The sequence below is a fragment of the Asparagus officinalis genome, unplaced genomic scaffold (genome assembly GCF_001876935.1).
Source record: "Asparagus officinalis unplaced genomic scaffold, Aspof.V1 AsparagusV1_Un457, whole genome shotgun sequence".
Taxonomy (NCBI): Eukaryota; Viridiplantae; Streptophyta; class Magnoliopsida; order Asparagales; family Asparagaceae; genus Asparagus; species Asparagus officinalis.
In genome coordinates, this window is record NW_017972722.1 from 33,982 (window position 1) to 54,004 (window position 20,023).

Consider the following 20,023-nt stretch of genomic DNA (forward strand, 5'->3'; position numbering starts at 1 on the left):
AATTTTTTAAAATTTTTCTTTGAATTTGTGGCTGGTGGGATTTGAACATGAGTTGCTCTAATACCATTTTAACTAAATCCCTCTAACAATTACATTAAAACTTTAAAGTTATGATAAGGATTGAGAATTATTTTATATTAACTCTAACACACTAAAATATAGAGGGTTTAGTCTGGAAAGATTAACTATTCTATTTATTGTTCAGACCATTAAGCTCCGATAATGATGGTTTACTCGCAAATGAACCAGTATGTTGATAATGACGAATGAACAGTTAATACTGGCTTGAGCTAGTCAAACTCTGAGAGAAAATGTATGTATCTTATAAAATAGGAGGCATAGATGCAAGTATATCTTATAAAATGAGAGAAAATGTCCAGTTGAATAATAATATTAATTACCAGCGCCATAGACCTTTGAGAGTTGACATAAATGTTATTTCTAGGGTTCCAATTTAGAATATGTTTATCACAAGTGGATGGAGCCACTAAATTCAAATTAAGAATTGAAAAAGATATGTCAACTCGCAATACATAAAATTTGTGAAATTATGAACAAAAGCGCTTATTTTTTTCATTGATATGATTGAATATACACAAGGTTCAATACCAGATGAGGCCTTGACTTAAAGGGGTGTTTGACAATTTGAAAGTGAATTAAAAATATGTAAATTACTTTTTTTACAAATAATTTTCACATCTATGTCAGCATATAAGTGAAATACAACGTTTGTTTGGAAAAAAACAAAGTTATTATTAAAAATGAAATGTGAAGATGATGTAATAGAATATGATTAATTAGTAAACATATTTAAAATCATTTAATTTAAATCGGTTACCAATTTTATCACTTTCATGTGACTTCACCATTTTTTTAGGAGAAGTGAAAATTGCATTAAATCCTATGCGGCAACTTTCTTGAATTTCACTTTAATGATCATTTACATACAAACAAACATCCAACCTCTAAAAAAAAGTCACTTTCCCGTTTTCATTTGCATACAAACAAACATCTATCCTCTTAAAAGAAAGTCATCTTCTCACTTTCATCTTTCACTTGCATGCAAACGAACACCCCCTACGGGCCAAGAGAAACAAAAAGATATACATGCCTAAACTAAAAAACACAGATTCCTGATAGACTAAGTTAATGATTATCAACAAGGAAAACAGATTAAATCAAATATGAAACAGATATTATTCCTAAGAGATATTCTTCCAATTCTCCCACTCAAGTTGGCAGATGGAGAACGCAAATGCCCAATTTGTTTTTTAAGAAGTGAAACTGATCTGAGCCCATAACTTTAGTGACCAAGTCTACCTGTTATATATGGATGGAAATATATTTGGTAGCAATGGCTTTACAAGCAAGTTTGTCGCGAACGAAATGACAATCGATCTCCGTGTGCTGAGTTATCACAACAGAGAAACGTGGGCTGGCTATGTTAAATTGTCAGGTCTGTCAGAATGGTGCGAAGCCAAAGTAATTTACAGGTTGTGAATGCTATGTGAATGCTATGTGAAATTGTCAGGTCTGTCAGAAGGGTGCACTACCAAGCACGGTGAAGAAACCACTTAGGGGGTGTTTGACAATCTGAAAGTGAATTTAAAATATGTAAGTTACTTTTTTTTACAAATGACTTTTACATCCATGTCAGCACGCAAGTGAAATACAGTATTTGTTTGAAAAATTAAATTATTATCGAAAGTACAATGTGAAGATGACGTGGCAAAATAAGATTAATTAGAAAATATAATTAAAATCATTTAATTAAATTACTTACCTTTTTGTCACTTTCATGTGACTTAACCACTTTTTTAGGGGAAGTCAAAATTGTATTAAATCTTATGTGGCAACTTTCTTATATCTCACTTTCATAACCACTTACATGAAAACAAACACCTTAATTGTTAAATGAAAGTAACTTTCTCACTTTCATCTTTCACTTGCATGCAAACAAACACCCCCTTATGAAGGGGTTAGTTGTGAGTAGGAAGTGGGGGCCACCACGTGAATGAAGCGCAAGAAACAAGTGCGCGTGAGGTCGTTTCCGCGAGCGAACGCGGTTTTCGTTTCGCGTACCCGAAGACCCACGTTGAGCTTTATAAATATCAGAGTGTGTTTAGCCTAGGGTTTGGGGCAAGGGGTTTTTGCGGCTACGGAGAAAAAGCAAGAGCAGGAAAAAAAAGCGGTTGCGTGCGAAGGAGAGTTTGGTGCAGGAGAATTGTTTTTCGGCTGTGGGTGTGCGGCTGCAGAAAGAAAAGAGCAAAGTGTTGTTTTGAGAGAGAATTTGAGAGAGAAATTGAGATCTGATTTGAGGGTTTTATTTATGAGACTTTGGTATTCTCTCTCTAATAGTAAATCTCTTTCTCATTGTCCCGTGGACGTAGGAAATTTGCCGAACCACGTAAAATTAGTTTGTCTTATTTTTGTGTAATTTGTAAAAGCTTATTTAGGTTCCCTCGATAGGTCAGTCCTAGAACTGATGAGAGGAAGAGCTGATATCCTACTTTGTTGAGATATTTTGCTTAAGGTTCTTGTTTCCTTTGTGAAACAAGAATTCCTATTGCAATCTGACTCTCTTGTTGTGCTATCGAAGTACTGCCGAAATTTTCGCTGCGCGTAACAAGTTGTATCAGAGCCCAGATTTCAGATCTAGGGTTTTGGAATTAGGTGGAGGAAGATTATTGTGTGAAGCTTGGTTCTTGGAGTTCTAGACTTCGATGGAGATAGTATTAGGAGTTGTCGTTAGAGATTTCGCTTTCCTCGTGTGGACATGAGATCTATTTGGAATCCGATCTAGGGTTCAGTTGGGTAATTCTTAATTTTTATCAAAGTTTGATTCTTTTTTTTGCAACTTGGAGTTAGTTTACAATAGGAGAAGAAGGTGAAAACAGCAAGTCGATGGCGAGTACAGTTCAAGTTGGTTTTCAGAACACCAAAATTAGTGTGGTGAAGTATAATGGTAAAATCAACTTTGGTTTATGGATGAGCAACGTACAGGATGCGCTCAATGCTCAGAACTTAGAGGAGACCATCATGATCCATGAGAGACCACCAAAATATGAAGAGGAGATATGAGAAAAGATGAATAGGAACGCTTATGGGGTGATCAGGTCCTGTTTGAAATAGGAGCTGAAAAATGATGTGATTGGGGTGACGTCTGCGATGAAGATGTGGGAAATTCTCAATAATAAGTAGCGGCTTATGTGAATAACTATACGAAATTGTTGTCAGACTTGGCGAATATTGATGAGAAGATATCGAATGAGTACAAGGTTATTATCTTATTGGGCTCCTTACCGGATGAGGAGTATGACACCTTTGTACTCACTTTGTTGAACGGGAGATCTTCTATCAGTTATAGTGAAGTTACTAATGCATTGACGAATTATGATTTGAGGAGGAAGGATAAGGATACTTCCCGTGCTAGTACTTTAGACGAGGCCTTGTCGACGAGATGTAGAAGCCCATATCCGAAAGGTGGTAATAGAGGAAGGTCAAAGTCAAGAGGTCGTCACCAGCTAGGAAAGAACCAATATGCATTCTGTAAGGAGCAGAGACATTGGAAAAGAGATTTTCCAAAGATCAAAGAGAAGGAGAATAGCAAGAAAAATGGCCCAAAGGCTAATGAGGTGAATATTACGAAATGTGATGATTCCGATGATTCGAGCTTTTCTCTACTGATTACTCCGGAGGTGAACTACTTGGATGCATCATATTGGATGCTTGATTCCGACACTACCTATCATGTGACCCCTAGGCGAGATTGGTTTGCATCTTTTGAGAAGCTCGATGGGGGAGTTGTAGTCATGGAAAATGATCAATCCTGTGACATTTGTGGGATAAATACTGTGAGGATTCGGATGCATGATGGAGTAGTCCGTGAATTAAAGGAGGTGAGATTTGTTTCTCAACTGAAGAAGAATCTTATTTCTATTGGAGCTTTGGAGGCGAAGGGATTCAAGGTGACCTTTGAAAATACTGTAGCGAAGGTTACTAAGGAATCTTTAGTGGTGATGAAGAGAGTCCGCAGTCAAAATTTATACTATCTGAAGGGGAGCACCGAGATTGGCCAGGTTGCTTCGGCTATTTCAGAGACGGACATGAGCAGGCTTTGGCATTATAGGTTAGGGCATACATGAGAGAAATCACTACAGGCTTTGTGCAAGCATGGGCTATTAAAGGGAGCCAAGAGTGGTAAAGTGGAATTCTGTGAGCACTGTGTTCTTAGCAAGAAGATGAAGATAAAGTTCGAGATGGCCATTCATAGGACGAGAGGCATCCTGGATTACGTGCACACAGACGTTTGGGGTCCCATCAAGACTGCATCACTTGATGGTCAACATTGATTCGTCACGTTTGTTGATGATTATTCTAAGCGATGTTGGGTGTACACCATGGCAAAGAAGAGTGAAGTCCTAGATATATTCGTGGAGTGGAAGAATAGATTAGAACTGCAGATTATGAGGAAGATCAAGACGTTGCGATCCGACAACGGTGGTGAATATACTTCAGACCCCTTTCTGTAGCTATGTCGAGATGAGAGCATAGAGAGGTACTTCACGGTTAGTCATACACCACAGCAGAAAGGGGGTAGCAGAGAGGCTGAATCGGTCTTTACTAGAGAAGGTCCGATGCTTATTGTCGCAAAGTGGTTTAGAGAAGATCTTTTGGGCCGATGCACTTTCATATGCGATCCACCTTATTAATAGGCTGTCTTCATCTGCGATTGAGGGGAAAACCCCTATGGAGATATAGTCGGGAGAGCCAGCACAAGATTATGACTAGCTCAAGGTATTCGGGTGCCCTGCATTTTATCATGTGAGAACAGATAAATTAGAACCTCGAGCTAGGAAGATCATATTTGTAGGATTCAAGCGTGGAGTCAAGGGATACAAGCTATAAGATCCAGTTGATAGAAAGATTGTGCTGAGTAGGGACGTCACATTTGATGAGACTTCTATCTTAAAGCTTCCCAGCTCTCATCAGGTGGAGAGCAACCCGACAAAGGAGATATCACAGGTGGTGGAGATCGATGCAGCTCCACGGTATCCAGATAGTGCAGTATCCATTAGAGTGCTGACTGAGGTGACGCCAGGCGAGCACGACGGTGACACGGAGGATATGGGTACTGATGTGTAGGATCATAGACCAACGACTCAGGTTCAAGATTCTATTTTGGTTCAGAGAAATAGGAGAGATATACGGATGCCAACACGGTATGCCGACACAGTTGCGTATGCACTTTCAATGGAGAGTCTCGATGAGATGGTGCCTACTACATTCAGAGAGGCCGAGCAGAGTTCGGAGGCTGATTCGTGGTAGGTAGCTATGCATGAGGAGATGAAGTCTCTTCACAAGAATGATATGTGGGAGCTTGATGAGCTTTCAAAAGGGCGGAAGGTAATTGGTTGCAAGTGGGTATACATGAATAAGGAAGGCATTGAGGCACTCCATTGAGGTTCAAGGCTAGGTTGGTTACGAAGGACTATGCACAGGAGAAAGTAATAGATTATAATTAGGTTTTCTCTCCGGTGGTAAAGCATTCTTCGATTCGGATTTTGCTAGTTTTGGTGACACAGTATGGTTTGGAGTTAGATCAGTTGGATCTGAAGATGATATTTCTTCATGGCGATCTTGATGAAAAAATATATATGACTCAGCCATTAGGATTCTGAGTTACAGGGAAGAAAAAATTAGTTTGCAGATTGAAGAAATCGCTATACGGTTTGAAGCAGACTCCTCGATAGTGGTATAGGCGATTCGATAGTTTTATGATTGGTCATTTGTACACTCGGAGCTAGTTTGATCCTTACGTATATTTTCACAAGTTGAAAAGAGGTGCGTACATCTATTTGTTACTTTATGTCAATGACATGTTGGTTGCCTCTATTTCCAGATCTGCTATAGATGAGTTGAAGGCACAACTCTCAAAGGAGTTTGAGATGAAGGATTTGGATGAGGCGAAGCGCATATTAGGGATGGAGATCGGCAGAGATAAGAAGAAGGATAGAATTTGTTTAATACAAGTGGCTTATTTGAAGAAGGTTCTACAGCGATTTCATATTAGCATAGATACGAAGTCAGTTAGTGTACCTTTGGGAGCACATTTGAAACTTTCGGCTAACCTTTTACCGAAGACAGTTGAAGATAGAGAGTTGATGTCGAATACTCCATATGCGAGCATGTTTGGGAGCTTGATGTACGCGATGGTATGTACGAGACCAAATTTATCATAGGCGGTGAGCATGGTTTCGAGATACATGTGTTCGCGGGGAAAACTGTTGTCTTTTTCATTGAAATAATCGTCATCTTGGGTTACAAAAGATCCGGTCTTTTTTAGATCCGGTCTTTTTTAGATCCGGTTACAATTAAATCAAGGAAAAATAAGAAAAATTACAACTTTCCTTTTGTGAACAAATCGCGAGCTCCTGTTTTGCGGTTGCTCGCTTGTGTGGGTTCTTTGCCAACGCCGGGGTTAATCCGTGGACCACCGCGCGATCTAGATCCGGTCGGATCTACACGATTATACGGGTATTATTCCACGAAGGGAATAATAGCCGGGAGGGATTAGTCCACTAAGGGAATAATCGCTCGGATCTCGAGATCTAAGACCAAGCTTAGATCTGGAGTGTGATCTCGTGTAGATCTCAGATCTGTTCTTTCTTCCTCTCGAAATCCTGCCTTTTCTGACGTGGATGCTCGCCGAGGATCAGATCCGAATGTGCAAGTCTTCAAGTCTTCAAAGCTCCGAGTTCGCTCTTCAATCCGGCAGAGTTTTGGCTCTTGAAATTCCAACCTCCGAAAATGAGAACACCTCTAGGCCTATTTATAGGCTCTCAAGACTGTGCCCGCGCACAGAGAAATGTCAGCCACCCATAGGTGGCCGGCACTGTGCCGAGCCACCCATGGGTGGCTCGGCTTAAGCCGTTCCGTCGTTTTGTATTGTGTCCATTTTCTGGTTTTGTCCGTGATTTGGTTGATTGAGACTCAGATTTGTTGATCTGATTTTGCAGTAAGTCTGATTCCTGATTTGGCAGTAAATCCACTTCTGAGTTCGAGTCCGAAACTGATCTTGATTCGATCGTGATTCGTCTGAGTCTGTTCTCGGTTGGATGACTCGTTGATTCTTTGACACTTGGCTTGATTCCGAACGCGTATGGATGCATTCTGTCGCTTCTGTGCGATTCGTCGATCTCGTCGCCTCGTTGGTTCGTCGGTTTGTGCCGAGCTGTGCTAAGGGACCTATAAGCAGTTTTATATGCCTACAGATACCCCCTCCAAAGTATTTCAGTCTCGTTCTTTTATAGAAGAGTCTGGAATACTTTGGATATGATCGTCCCCACCTTTAGTCGGTGTAACGGGACCTTTGGAATGATCTCCGTTCTTGATTCCTTCAATCTTCCAGGCTATTCGGTGCTTTGTCGAATATCTGTAAGAGTTCAGGTGCTGCATTTATTGTCTGACCGTTGTCGGAATTTTAAACTTGGAGTTGATTCCTGATCTTTTAGCTAAACATCGATTGTTGGCGTCGAGTCTTTATTTGCAACGCGTTGTCCGGCGTAGTGTTGTTGAGTTATCCTTAAGAATATTCTTAGAAAAATACTCTCCAGAAACTTCTCAACTAAAATTAGGGAACATTTTATACTCATATACCTTATTGGAGTTATTTCTGTGCCCAAATGAGCTGAACCGGCTTAAAATGAGCCAAAAAGGCAGTAAATCGGCTCAAAAAATCCTCCGACTCTTCCGAACAAATGGGAGAGGAGTGAGTGAATGATGGATTGAACCGTCGCTCGATTTGAAGTCGTTTCGATGCTCGGTTCAACTTCAATTTGAATTCTGGTTCAAAACCGGTCCGGTCCGGTTCGGTTCGGTTTGGTTCAACCCGGTTCACCCTATAAAAAGGGGTCTTTTTCTTTTTCTTTTCCTCCACCTAGGGCCGGCCCCCCCTTTGTCTATTTTTTTGCTTTTCTCTTCCCTCAAGCATCCGATCTCTCTAAAAATTTGATATTTGTCTTAGATCTAATCTTCCTTCGGATCTTTGACTGAGAAATCCCTCGAAACTTCCATATTTAGAGTTTCCTTCGAGCCCCTCGAGCACGTGGTTCGAGCACCTTTCAAGATCTAGTTTTTGTCGGATCCTCGAGCCTTTCCTCAGGTATATCCTTCATAATTTCAACATTTTTTATGCTTTATTCAATTTATGAATTTGTGGGACCACGGGTGAGGGTTCGGATTATAATTTGGCGCCTCGAGCTTATCTTTTAGGGGATAAAAATGTGATCTCTTTTTTTTCTTTCTTTTTTTTTTAGATCTGACCTCTTGATTTCTTTTGTAGGCCATTATGTCGCGAGTCTCGAGAGGTCGTTCTCCTGCTGCATCGGCTGATGGCGTGCTTCCCTCATATGCTGGTGAGCTACTTTTTTGGCATATTCGCAAATTTACAAATTAGTCCTCTTTTTTCTGGATATTTGCAAATTGGTCCCTTTTATCCCCCGTTTTCTCCTTGGTGAGGCAACCGGGAAAAGCCTTGATTCTCCTTGGTGAGGATCGACGCTTTAAAGACGGAAGTTTTACAAAGTAGCACTCTTTTTCTGAAAATTTGCAAATTAGTCCTTTTACCCCATTTTGCTCTCCTTGGTGAGGCGATCGGGAAAAGCCTTGATTCTCCTTGGTGAGGATCGACGCTTTAAAGACGGAAGTTTTACAAATTAGCACTCTTTCTCCTTAGTGAGGCAATCGGGAAGAGCCTTGATTCTCCTTGGTGAGGATCGACGCTTTAAGGATGGGTTTTGCTTGGTCAAAACCACATCTCATAATAAAGGGGGCGTTTTGACGCTGCATCGTGCTTTATAAGGCAGGGATATATTGTCGATATACCCTATCTTATAAATGCGCAATGTGGCCAAATCGTCTCGCCCTTTATAAGGCAATGACTCTATCTTACCAATTTGTAAGATGAATTCAATTTCCTTTTATATCTGAAATTAACAAACACTTAACTGCTTGTTTTCAGTGGAATATCCTTCCGGAGCTTTTTCATCGCATGCGGTGAATGGACGTCGTGACGAATATTATTCGACGTCTGATGACCTTTCGCCCATTCCGCCTACTTCTCAGTTTGGTCCGGGCACGTCGCCGGAAGTTGCTCAAGTGGTGAGGGAAGGTGGACATCAAGCCCTTCGCCAACTGATTACAGATGCGCCTCTCGTGAAGGATGCCGGTTCCGTTCAGTCTCTCAGGAAGACTGACTTCTTGTTTGGCGACTCTACCAGAGATCCCGATGCAGCATTTATTGAAGCTGAGCAGTGGCTTTACCAGACTGGCAGTCGTTTTATGTATTTGCCGAAGATTCCTCGACACCGTTCTTTGACTGAGCTCAGGCGCCAGGCTGTGAAACGGGAGATGTCGTGGCGTTTGACAGAGGAGCATGAGAGCGTCCACTGCGGCTATATTACTCATCAGGCAGTTCCTGGTTCGAGCCGGGATCACATTGTTGGACTACATCCTGGAGTACTGGGGCTAGATACTCCGCCTCGTAACGAGTTCCTCGCCTCTGCTTCTACCTTGAGGAATCGCCTTGCTAACCTAGGACGGGAGATGCCCGCACCGCGCCACAGATTCTATGGTTGGGTCCATTCTTTGGACAGGTTTTGGTGGGCTCGTATGACGAAGTACGTCTTGAGCCGATGGAGCGAGGAGTTACATGCTTGCGGTCTTTATGCAGCCATTCGGGCCACCATGCATGGTTTGCCTACAAGCGCGAAGCATTTCTTTGCCCTATGCGAGCTTTATAATCCAGATTCCAACACTTTTCTGACCAGGCACGGAGAGTTGGGCTTGGCTCTTCATGAGATGCACAAGATTTCTGGCTTGCCCATGGGACAGATGCTATACCAGGAGTACTTTCCCTCCAACCATGAGTTGAGTCAGCTGAAGGATCGCATGCCCGACCGCTACGAGACCTTATGGGACCTCACTTGTCATTATCACATTGCTTTGGCGCAGTCTAAGCCCCTAGCGAAGAGGACCAAAGCAAATGTGAGCCTGAAGCAGTTCGCATCATATTTGTTCAGGAATCTGGAGAGCCATTCTGGCCAATCTATTTGTGAACTGGCACCGCTGACTCCTTCAGAGGTTAATGAGCTGCTGAAGAAGACTAACGCCCAATCCTATACCATTAGCAGTCCTGAGAGTGGCTTTCCTGCAGGGACTAAATTCAGATCGTTCTTATATCATGCGACCGCACCGATTCGTCCGATGACTCTCCTTGCCGGTTATCTCGCCATCTGGTTGAAGAAATGTGTGGTCCCGTATCAGTCTGGTGACGCTCTGCCACTGGAAGTGCTCTATCCTGCAGTTCAGCTTGCCTACAAGAAGGAACTTTCGCTTCTTCCGGTGATGGTTGCTAACATTCATCGAGGGCTTCGGCAGATTTCTGGTGCTTTTACACGGAGAGATGATGATAAACCGACTCAGATTCCTACCATTAAGGTGGAGCTTCCGTATATTTATTTGATGGCTTGGTTCGTCCTTCATCGTTCCGATGTGATGTCGGTACCGAATGCCATAGACCAGTCTGTTCCCTTTCTACAGCTGCTTGAGAATGGCGAGTGGGAGGGCCGAGGATTCCCCGATATCAGGCGTCAGCTACAAGTCCACAAGTGCTGGGCATTCTCCACTTGCTTCCCACAGTTCTCCAGCCGGTACGGCGAGTGTTTGATTGATGAGGAGAAGCCGAGGGAGTATAGGACTTATTTGGATATGGGCTGCTTTAATTGGCTAGTGAACATTAGGCCGGGTTACCTGACTTTCCGGGTGGGGAATCAGTGCTTCATAGAGCCGTATCTACCTTGCCGATTCGCCCGCCAGTTCGGTTATGACCAGCTTTATGTAGGGAACCCGCGCCAGCAGCTTCGGGCTCATGGAGGTCTGGTGGACGGTCTTCGTGCATGGTTGTGGACCGTGACTGGCTGCACTGGTGCTAGGTTCAGTCTCCCAGGTACTGAGCGGCAGTTGAACCTCACTTTCTTGAGCTGCAAGTGGTTGCTAGCAGCTAATAAGACTGTCCCTGTGAAGCCTATCGAAGAGTTGATGGCCGAAGAAGCCTCTCAGATTGATTCTCGTGCGATCCGGGACGGTGCTCGGTCACAGAGGGCTCAGGGCAAGACCCGCCGACTTGATGCAGAAGGTCACAGGGCCTTTAGTTCTGCTGGAGAGGCCTCAGGCGGAGACCCTGAAGACTACGAGGCAGATTTGGAGCAAGGTTAGTCACCTATCTTTCTTTTTCTCTGCATTTCCAAATTGCTATTCCTGACCACTATTCGATATTTCAGGGACAGCGACCAACAGTGACGACGAATTCCGTCCTTTTACCCGGGCCAGACCTTCGATTGCTGTCCGTGCTGATAGGCGGAAAAGATTAGCCCACAAGCCGCATGCAAATTCACGAGCATCTGAGATGGACTTGGCTGATGAGGATCCTGTTAGTGACGGAGGTAACGTCTATTCTATAGATCATTTTCTTGATCGTTTAGAACTTCTGGCTCATGCTTTCCCATCCTATGCAGGATATCGTGAGGAAGGCGAGATGAGTCCCGATGATTGTGCATCTCCTGGTGAGCCTGACTCACCGCACCAGGTAGAAAAGCCTGCAGAGACCGCCCATGTTGGGGAGTCTGTCAATGAAGGACCCAGTTCGGTGATTCCAGGTACATCTTCAAGAGGTAACTTGCTTCTATCGGCCATAGTTTCCTTCCTCCTCCTTCATACTTATATCTTTTTGTGTCAGATTTTTCGATTGATGATTTCGATGGGGAAGGCCTGCCTATGGACACTTCTATGTTCAACTTCATGTATGACTCTCCTCAGATTGATGGCCAGCCGCCTCAGGATATGTTTCCTGAGTCTGTACTCCCTCAGACTCCCGGGAACGGTTATTTTGAAGGTGCGTGCCTCTTCTCAAGCTAACTATAGGACTAGCCAATTCCTTGACTAATGCAACTATAAAATGATGTTTCTGTTTTGTGTCTAACAGGAGCTTTCGCTGAGGCTGACCCTGTTGAGCCGGCTGTGCGACCAACTCCACCAGTCGATGCTGCTACAGTCGTTACATCTCCATCACCCCCAGTGACTCGAGGGGAAGGAGGTATAATTTAATTAACTGAGCAATGCCATTCCTTTCCTCGTTGAAGCTTTTGACGAATTCCTCTTCTTTGTGTAGGGCTTCCTTCTCAGCTTCATGTCCTCGTTAAGGAGTTGTTATCGGGGAATGACCCTGAGAAGATCATCATCAGCGTAGAAGTCCGCTCTTATTTCTCCTCCCTGAATGCTATAATTGGCAAGCTCCTCCACGACGGACTTTCTCTTCGCCAGTTTAAACCCTACCTTGATTCCAAGGTAAATTTAATAAGGGACATGGGATACCCGGACCTAGCGACGGCTATGGTTGATGACCTTGATCGCTTAGAGCGTGAGCTTCAGATGTTTCATGAGCTCCGGGATGCAGGTGCCTCTTCATTCATTGCTGCCGAGTTGGATGCTCGTTTACAGACATGGCGTAGTACTCGGATGGTTGCTGAGCTCGAGGTCCAGGTGCAGCGGGGCCGAATAGATCGAGTTGAGGCTGACCTTGCCACTAGATCATCTTCACTTGATGAGCTTGATTCTCAGATAGATCAGCTCCGGCGAGAACTCCGTGAGAAGGAGGACGCGAAGATGCACGTTCAGCAAGCACATGCTGCTTTATCTGATGAGCTGAAGTCCTTGAAGCAGACACTGGCTGAGACAGAGGAGGATGCTGTGAGGACTTTAGCCGCGAACGAAGAGTCTGTCAGAGCTGAGTTACAGGAGGAGCTTAGGCGAGCTTATGATGAGAAGCTGTCTGAGTTTAGTCAGCAGGTTTTTAGCCATGGGCTTGATGTATGATCTTATTTGCTGTAAACCTTGACATTTGATCCTTTTAGTGGAACTGGTTTTTATCTTTGTCTTTATTATGATTCCTCATTCCGCTTGAAATGATTGACCATAATACTCATAGGATTTTTGGCAAACCCCCAGCCTTCAACGGGTTTGATTAGCCTTTACCGACTACCGTTTGAGTCGGGCTAGCATGCGGATTGTCTAAATCCGTTCCGCATGTAACGTTGTGCTAAGAAAGTGAATTCTCTTAGACTTTGTGCTATGATTTTGAATACATAGGCTTCGTCTTTCTCACGGGAATAGACTACCCGGCGACACGTGTTAGGTGTTGACTTTAGGATTTTTGGCTAACCCCCAGCCTTCAACGGGTTTGATTAGCCTTTACCGACTACCGTTTGAGTCGGGCTAGCATGCGGATTGTCTAAATCCGTTCCGCATGTAACGTTGTGCTAAGGGAATGAACTCCCTTAGACTTCGTGCTATGATGTCGAATACATAGACTTCGCCATTGTTACGGGAATAGGCTACCCGGCAACACGTGTTAGGTGTTGACTTTATCCCTACTTAGGTTTCGGGATAAAATACCCCAGACTGGTCTTCTGGTGTCTTTTTCTACGGCGAAAGACTAAACTCATTCTTTTATAAAAAAGTCTGGAATGCTTTGGATAAGACAGGCCCTGTCTTCAATCTCATTAGTATTTCATTGAGGAGATCGCATAAAAGGACCTATAAATTACCTCAATTATTGACTTCTTCAGCCTTCAGTCTATTTAGTAGAAGCTGTCTGAGTTTAGTCAGCAGGTTCTTAGCCATGGGCTTGATGTATGATCCTATTTGCTGAAAACTTTGACATTTGATTCTCTTAATGGAACTGTGAGCTGCAGGAGGAGCTTAGGCGAGCTTATGATGAGAAGCTGTCTGAGTTTAGTCAGCAGGTTCTTAGCCATGGGCTTGATGTATGATTTTATTTGCTGAAAACCTTGACATTTGATTCTCTTTAGTGGACCTGATTTTTGTCTTTATCTTTATTATGATTCCTCATTCCGTTTGAAATGATTGACCATAATATTCATAGGATTTTTGGCAAACCCTCAGCCTTCAACGGGTTTGATTAGCCTTTACCGACTACCGTTTGAGTCGGGCTAGCATGCGGATTATCGGAATCCGTTCCGCATGTAACGTTGTGCTAAGGGAATGAACTCCCTTAGACTTCGTGCTATGATGTCGAATACATAGACTTTGCCATTGTTACGGGAATAGGCTACCCGGCGACACGTGTTAGGTGTTGACTTTAGGATTTTTTGCTAACCCCTATCCTTCAACGGGTTTGATTAGCCTTTACCGACTACCGTTTGAGCTAGGCTAGTAGGCAGATTGTTTAAATCTATTCTGCAAGTAACATTGTGCTAAAAGAGTTAACTTTTTTAGTGTTACAATATTGAATACATAGACTTTATCTTTCTCCTGTGAAAAGACTAAACAGTAACGTGTATCAGACGTAGACTTAGGATTTTTGGATTGTCGAAATCCGTTCCACATGTAACGTTGTGCTAAGGGAATAAATTCCTTTAGACTTCGCGCTATGATGTTGAATACATAGACTTCGCCATTGTCACGGGAATAGGCTATTCGGCAACACGTGTTAGGTGTTGACTTTATCCCTACTTAGGTTTTGGGATAGAATACCCCAGAATCGAACTCTGGTGTCTTTTTGTGCGGAAAAAGACTAAACCGACGACGCGTGTTAGGCGTCGGCATATCCTTTCTTAGGATTCAGGATGACATTCCCCATGCGTGTAAAGCATGGATTTTGGTGTTATTAATAACGACCTGCCACAATGTTGAATATGTGGACGGGTGTTCTTTTTAACGGTTAAGAACTAACCGCCGGCGCGGGTTAGGCGCAGACTTATCCCTGCTTAGGTTTCAGGATAGAATACCCCAGAATCGAACTCTGGTGTCTTTTTGTGCGGAAAAAGACTAAACCGACAGCGCGTGTTAGGCGCAGACTTATCCCTGCTTAGGATTCAGGATAAACTTCCTAGGATGAATCCTAGATTGATAGATTCTTAGAAAAGGTTGGTGCGGGAAAGGAAAAATTTTATATTCTATTTCCCGGTCTTCTTTTCGGGTGAAGGTGAACCCGGAAAAACAAGGAAGGAAGAATTTTATATTCTATTCCCTGATTCTGGAAAGGAAGAATTTTATATTCTATTTCCAGGGAAAAAAAAAACTAGAAGTGGGATCTCCACTCCGAGAATCTGGAAAATTTAGATAAACTTGCCTTTTATAGGATGAATTATCTAAACTGAAAATGGATTCTTCGTTTATCGAAGTGGTATTTCAACTTTGGCTATAACCATGGGAAGGCTTGACCAAAGAGAAAGAGAAGGGAGTTCTTTCGTTTATCGAAAGGGGACTCCGAAATGAAAATGGACCTCTTGTCTATGGAAAGAGTCAAGAGGGCCAGATGGACACTTTTGGTGGACTCACTGTCAATTGAAACTGACCAGTGAGGGATTTTGGTGGTGGAAGTAATTTTTGGGTTATTCTCTAGAATATTAAGCGAATACGGGGTGGCACCTGTAGGCGTGCGTATAGTGGTGCGATAAGCCCAGAGTGCTTCATCGAGTTTGTCATCCCAGTCTCGTTTATTGGTCTTCACGAGCTTGGATAGGATCTTAATGATCGTCTTGTTAAACGCCTCCGCTAATCCATTCGCGGCGGGATAATAAGGTGTTGATGAGACGTCTTCAATTTTGAACTTGTCACAAAATCTGATGAAGGCGTTGCTTATAAATTGCGGACCGTTGTCATGAATGATCCTTCTTGGCACGCCGTGTCTGTAGATGACATGATGCTTGATGAAATTGATGACGTTGTTCGTCTTTACTTCTTTAAGCGGAATTGCTTCAGCCCACTTTGAGAAGTAATCCGTGATCGCCAGAATGAATCGATCGCCTTTGACTGAGGGGGGAAAAATAGGACCAACAATGTCCATGCCCCATACTTCGAACGGCCATGACGTGGTTGATGTGTGCAACTGCTCTGGCGGTTGATGCATATAATTTGCATGTATCTGGCAAGCGTGGCATTCTCGTGCGTTCTTCACGAGCTTGGACAGGATCTTAATGATCGTCTTGTTAAACGCCTCCGCTAATCCATTCGCGGCGGGATAATAAGGTGTTGATGAGACGTCTTCAATTTTGAACTTGTCACAAAATCTGACAAAGGCGTTGCTTATGAACTGTGGACCGTTGTCATGAATGATCCGTCTTGGCACGCCGTGTCGGTAGATGACATGATGCTTGATGAAATTAATGACGTTGTTCGTCTTCACTTCTCTAAGCGGAATCGCTTCAGCCCACTTTGAAAAATAATCTGTGATCGCGAGGATGAACCGATCACCTTTGACTGAAGGGGGAAAAATAGGACCGACTATGTCCATGCCCCAAGTCTCGAACGGCCAAGACGTGGTTGACGTGTGCAACTGCTCTGGCGGTTGATGCATATAATTCGCATGTATCTGGCAAGCGTGGCATTCTCGTGCGTATTCGATTGCGTCACGAACCATCGTTGGCCAGAAATATCCCATCCTCCTGATGCGATCATACAGTTTAGGACCGGGCTGATGCGCACCACATTCTCCTTCGTGTGCTTCCTTAAGAACTTCCTTTGCTTCTTTGTTCGAAAGGCATCGGAGTAACAAACCGTCGTACCCTCTACGGTATAACGTATGGGTCTCGGTATTATAGAAGAATCTTGGCGCTCTTCGGCGGATTGATTCTCTTTCTTTTACATCCTCTGGCAGAATACCGTATTGGACGTAATCGATGATAGGAAAGCGCCAATCTCGGGACTCAGACCCAATTTGAGTTGAATTCACCTCTTTGGCGTTCACGTTTCTATCCTCTTCTTCTTCAATCTCCGTACTGTATATGGGTACGCAGAGTTGATGCGTCCGTACTGTGACTAACAGCTCAGCTTCGGGAGGCTGTGCCAGTGATACTGCTAGTGCCGCCAGTGCGTCTGCATAAGCGTTCTGGAGACGAGGGATATATTCGATGAAGAATTCTTCGAAAGATTCTGCCATTTTGATGGCTTCCTGGTGGTACGGGATCAGGTCTTGATTCCTGACTTCATACTCACCGCGAACTTGGTTGACTATCAATTGCGAATCTCCAAAAGCTTCGAGATATTCGACCCCCAGCTCTTTGGCGAAACTGAGTCCAATGAGAAGTGCATTGTACTCGGCCACGTTATTGGAACACGGATCAGTCAATGAATAAGCTCGGGGCATTACATGCTTTCCCGGGGAAATTAAGACGACTCCAACTCCAGAGGAAACTGTAGGACATCCCGGGGTTATTACTCTATTAACTGCCCTTGAGGCACCATCGAAGTATAATTGCCATACTTGTTGGTGTGATGTGGTGTTAACCTCGTGGGTTTCATCCGGCAAGTCATCATATACTTCTGCCGTATCTGTGGTCGGGTTTGCCGCCAAAAGGTCACAAATCGCCTGTCCTTTTATCGACTTCTGCTGCTTGAAGTGCAAATCGTATTGGGACAAGAGAAGGGCCCACTTTGCTAGCCGCCAATTCATAGAGGCCGGTTGCGTCATAAACACCCGTACTGGATTAACGTTGGAGATAACGTAGATCGTCTGTCCCACTAGGTAATGCCGCATCTTTTGCATCGCAAATACCAATGCAAGGCATTCTTTCTCAATCATCGGATATCGAGACTCAGCGCCTACCAAGGTCCGACTGAGGTAATAAACTGCCTGTTCGTGACCGTTATCATCGTCTTGCGCTAGTAAGGCACTTATCGAGTGGTTCATCGCCTTGAGATAAATCAAGAACGGTTTACCAGATTTCGGTGCAACGAGAACAGGAGGGTTCGCCAGATATGTTTTGATATCTTCGAACGCTTTTTGGCAGGCATCATCCCAGATGAATGATACTCCTTTCTTGTTCAGCTTAGAGAACGGTTGGCACTTCCCAGAAAGATTTGAGATGAAACGCCGGATATAAGCTAAACGCCCTTGCAATCCTCTGAGTTCTCTCAGATTCCTCGGGGGCTGCAATTCATGTATCGCCTTCACCTTATCAGGATCGATATGTATACCCTTAGTGGTGACGACGAACCCAAGAAATTTTCCGCTGGACATTCCAAGAAATGATTTAGTGGGGTTCATCTTCAACTGATGACTCCTCATGAGATCGAACATTGTCTTCAAATCCTTGATGTGATCTTCCTTGTTGCGGCTTTTCACAACCAAATCATCAACGTAACATTCGACTGTTTTCCTGAGATGTTCTTGGAAAATCTTAGTCATCGCTCGCTGGTATGTGGCACCGGCATTCTTCAGGCCGAAAGGCATCACCGTATAGCAGAAAACGCCGAGGGGTGTTCTAAACGCCGTATGCTTCTCATCCTCTGGATGCATCTTGATCTGGTTATATCCCGAAAATCCATCCATGAAGGACATCCTCTCAAATCCACATGTATTGTCGATAATGACATCCGTGATCGGGAGAGGGAAATCGTCTTTCGGACATGCTTCATTCAGGTTCCTGAAGTCGATGCAAATCCTGATTTTGCCATTCTTCTTCATGACGGGAACGATGTTGGCTAACCAGTCTGGATGTTGTTCCTCTCGGATAAATCCTGATTCGATCAACTTCTTAACCTCTGCCTCAATGGCTTCCATAATCTGCGGACGAAACCGTCTTTGCTGTTGCTTGACAGGTTTGGCATCCGGCTTGATATCGAGGCGGTGCATTGCGACATTGGGGTCGAGCCCTGGCATGTCTTCATAATTCCATGCGAAGACGTCGATATATTCCCTGATGAGAGCAATCAATTCCTCCTTCTCATCTGGGGGAAGACTGTCGCTGATGAATATAGGCTTTGGGTTAGCTTCATCACCCATGTTAATCTGGACTATTTTATCTTCAGTGGGTGGTTCTCTTTGCTCGAACCTATCGCCATACTGCATATTCAGATGGTGAACCCACGGGTCTTCCCATGTTGGCATTTGATCGTCGTCTTCCATGGTGGATGGATCAGCTGTAGTCATGTTCGCCATTAGGGTTTTGAAAACTTCTCCCAGACTTGTATCGGAGTCCCACTCTGAAGCATCGGGAGAGTATCCCTTCTTGGCTTTGTTAGCAATTTGATCGATAATTTGCCAACCACATTCGTCATCTGATGAAACATAACCTAAGCCTCGCCCATATTTATAATAATCCTCAGGTTTACCTTTTGGTACATATACTGCTTTGGCTGGATTACGAGGACCTCGATCGAAGTATAAACCTTCTCCGAGTGTGAAATCGTAGCCCTGCTTTTCCATGAGCTTGCGCGCTTCTGGACTATACTTGGATAGATGTCGACCAGGTTTGTCATCATCTTCGTCTTCACTTAGGAAATGATCTGGTAACGGAGAGCTTTTTCCTTTACCGTAAATCACTTCTTTAGCACCTCTTACTTTGTTCGGGATGACCATGGTTGTTCCGAAAGAATGCTGGAGGTGTTCCTTCGTTACATAGGATGATCGGATCGGCATATACAACTCAGGATTGTCGTACAGCTCTTTTATCACATCATCAAGAGACAAGGAGTACTCTAAATCATCTTTTATTGCAATATCGGCAAGTTGCCAGTTACAACCTCCATCTGACGATTGTTCATCGTCAAGATTGATTACAAAGGGTACAATGTCATTTAAAACAAAACCGCCATTGTAATCGAATCCGGCTTCAGAATCAGCTTCTTCTCCGCTGTCTGTGCCCTGGGCCGATGGTTCAGTATCGGATTCGTTACCATAAAGGAGAGAATCGGTGAAATAATTCTCATACCCCTTGAATGGTTGCTTATCCGCGACCACCGTCCTAACCTCATTGTCAGTGTCGACATACTTCAAACACTGATGGAGAGTAGAGGGAATTATCACGTTACTATGGATCCAAGGCCGACCCAATAGTAAGTTGTACGAAGTCTCCGCATCGATCACATAACACGTGACTTCTGTCTTCAGATCTCCCATCTGGCACTTCACCCGGATCTTACCCAAGGGTCTTGACCCACT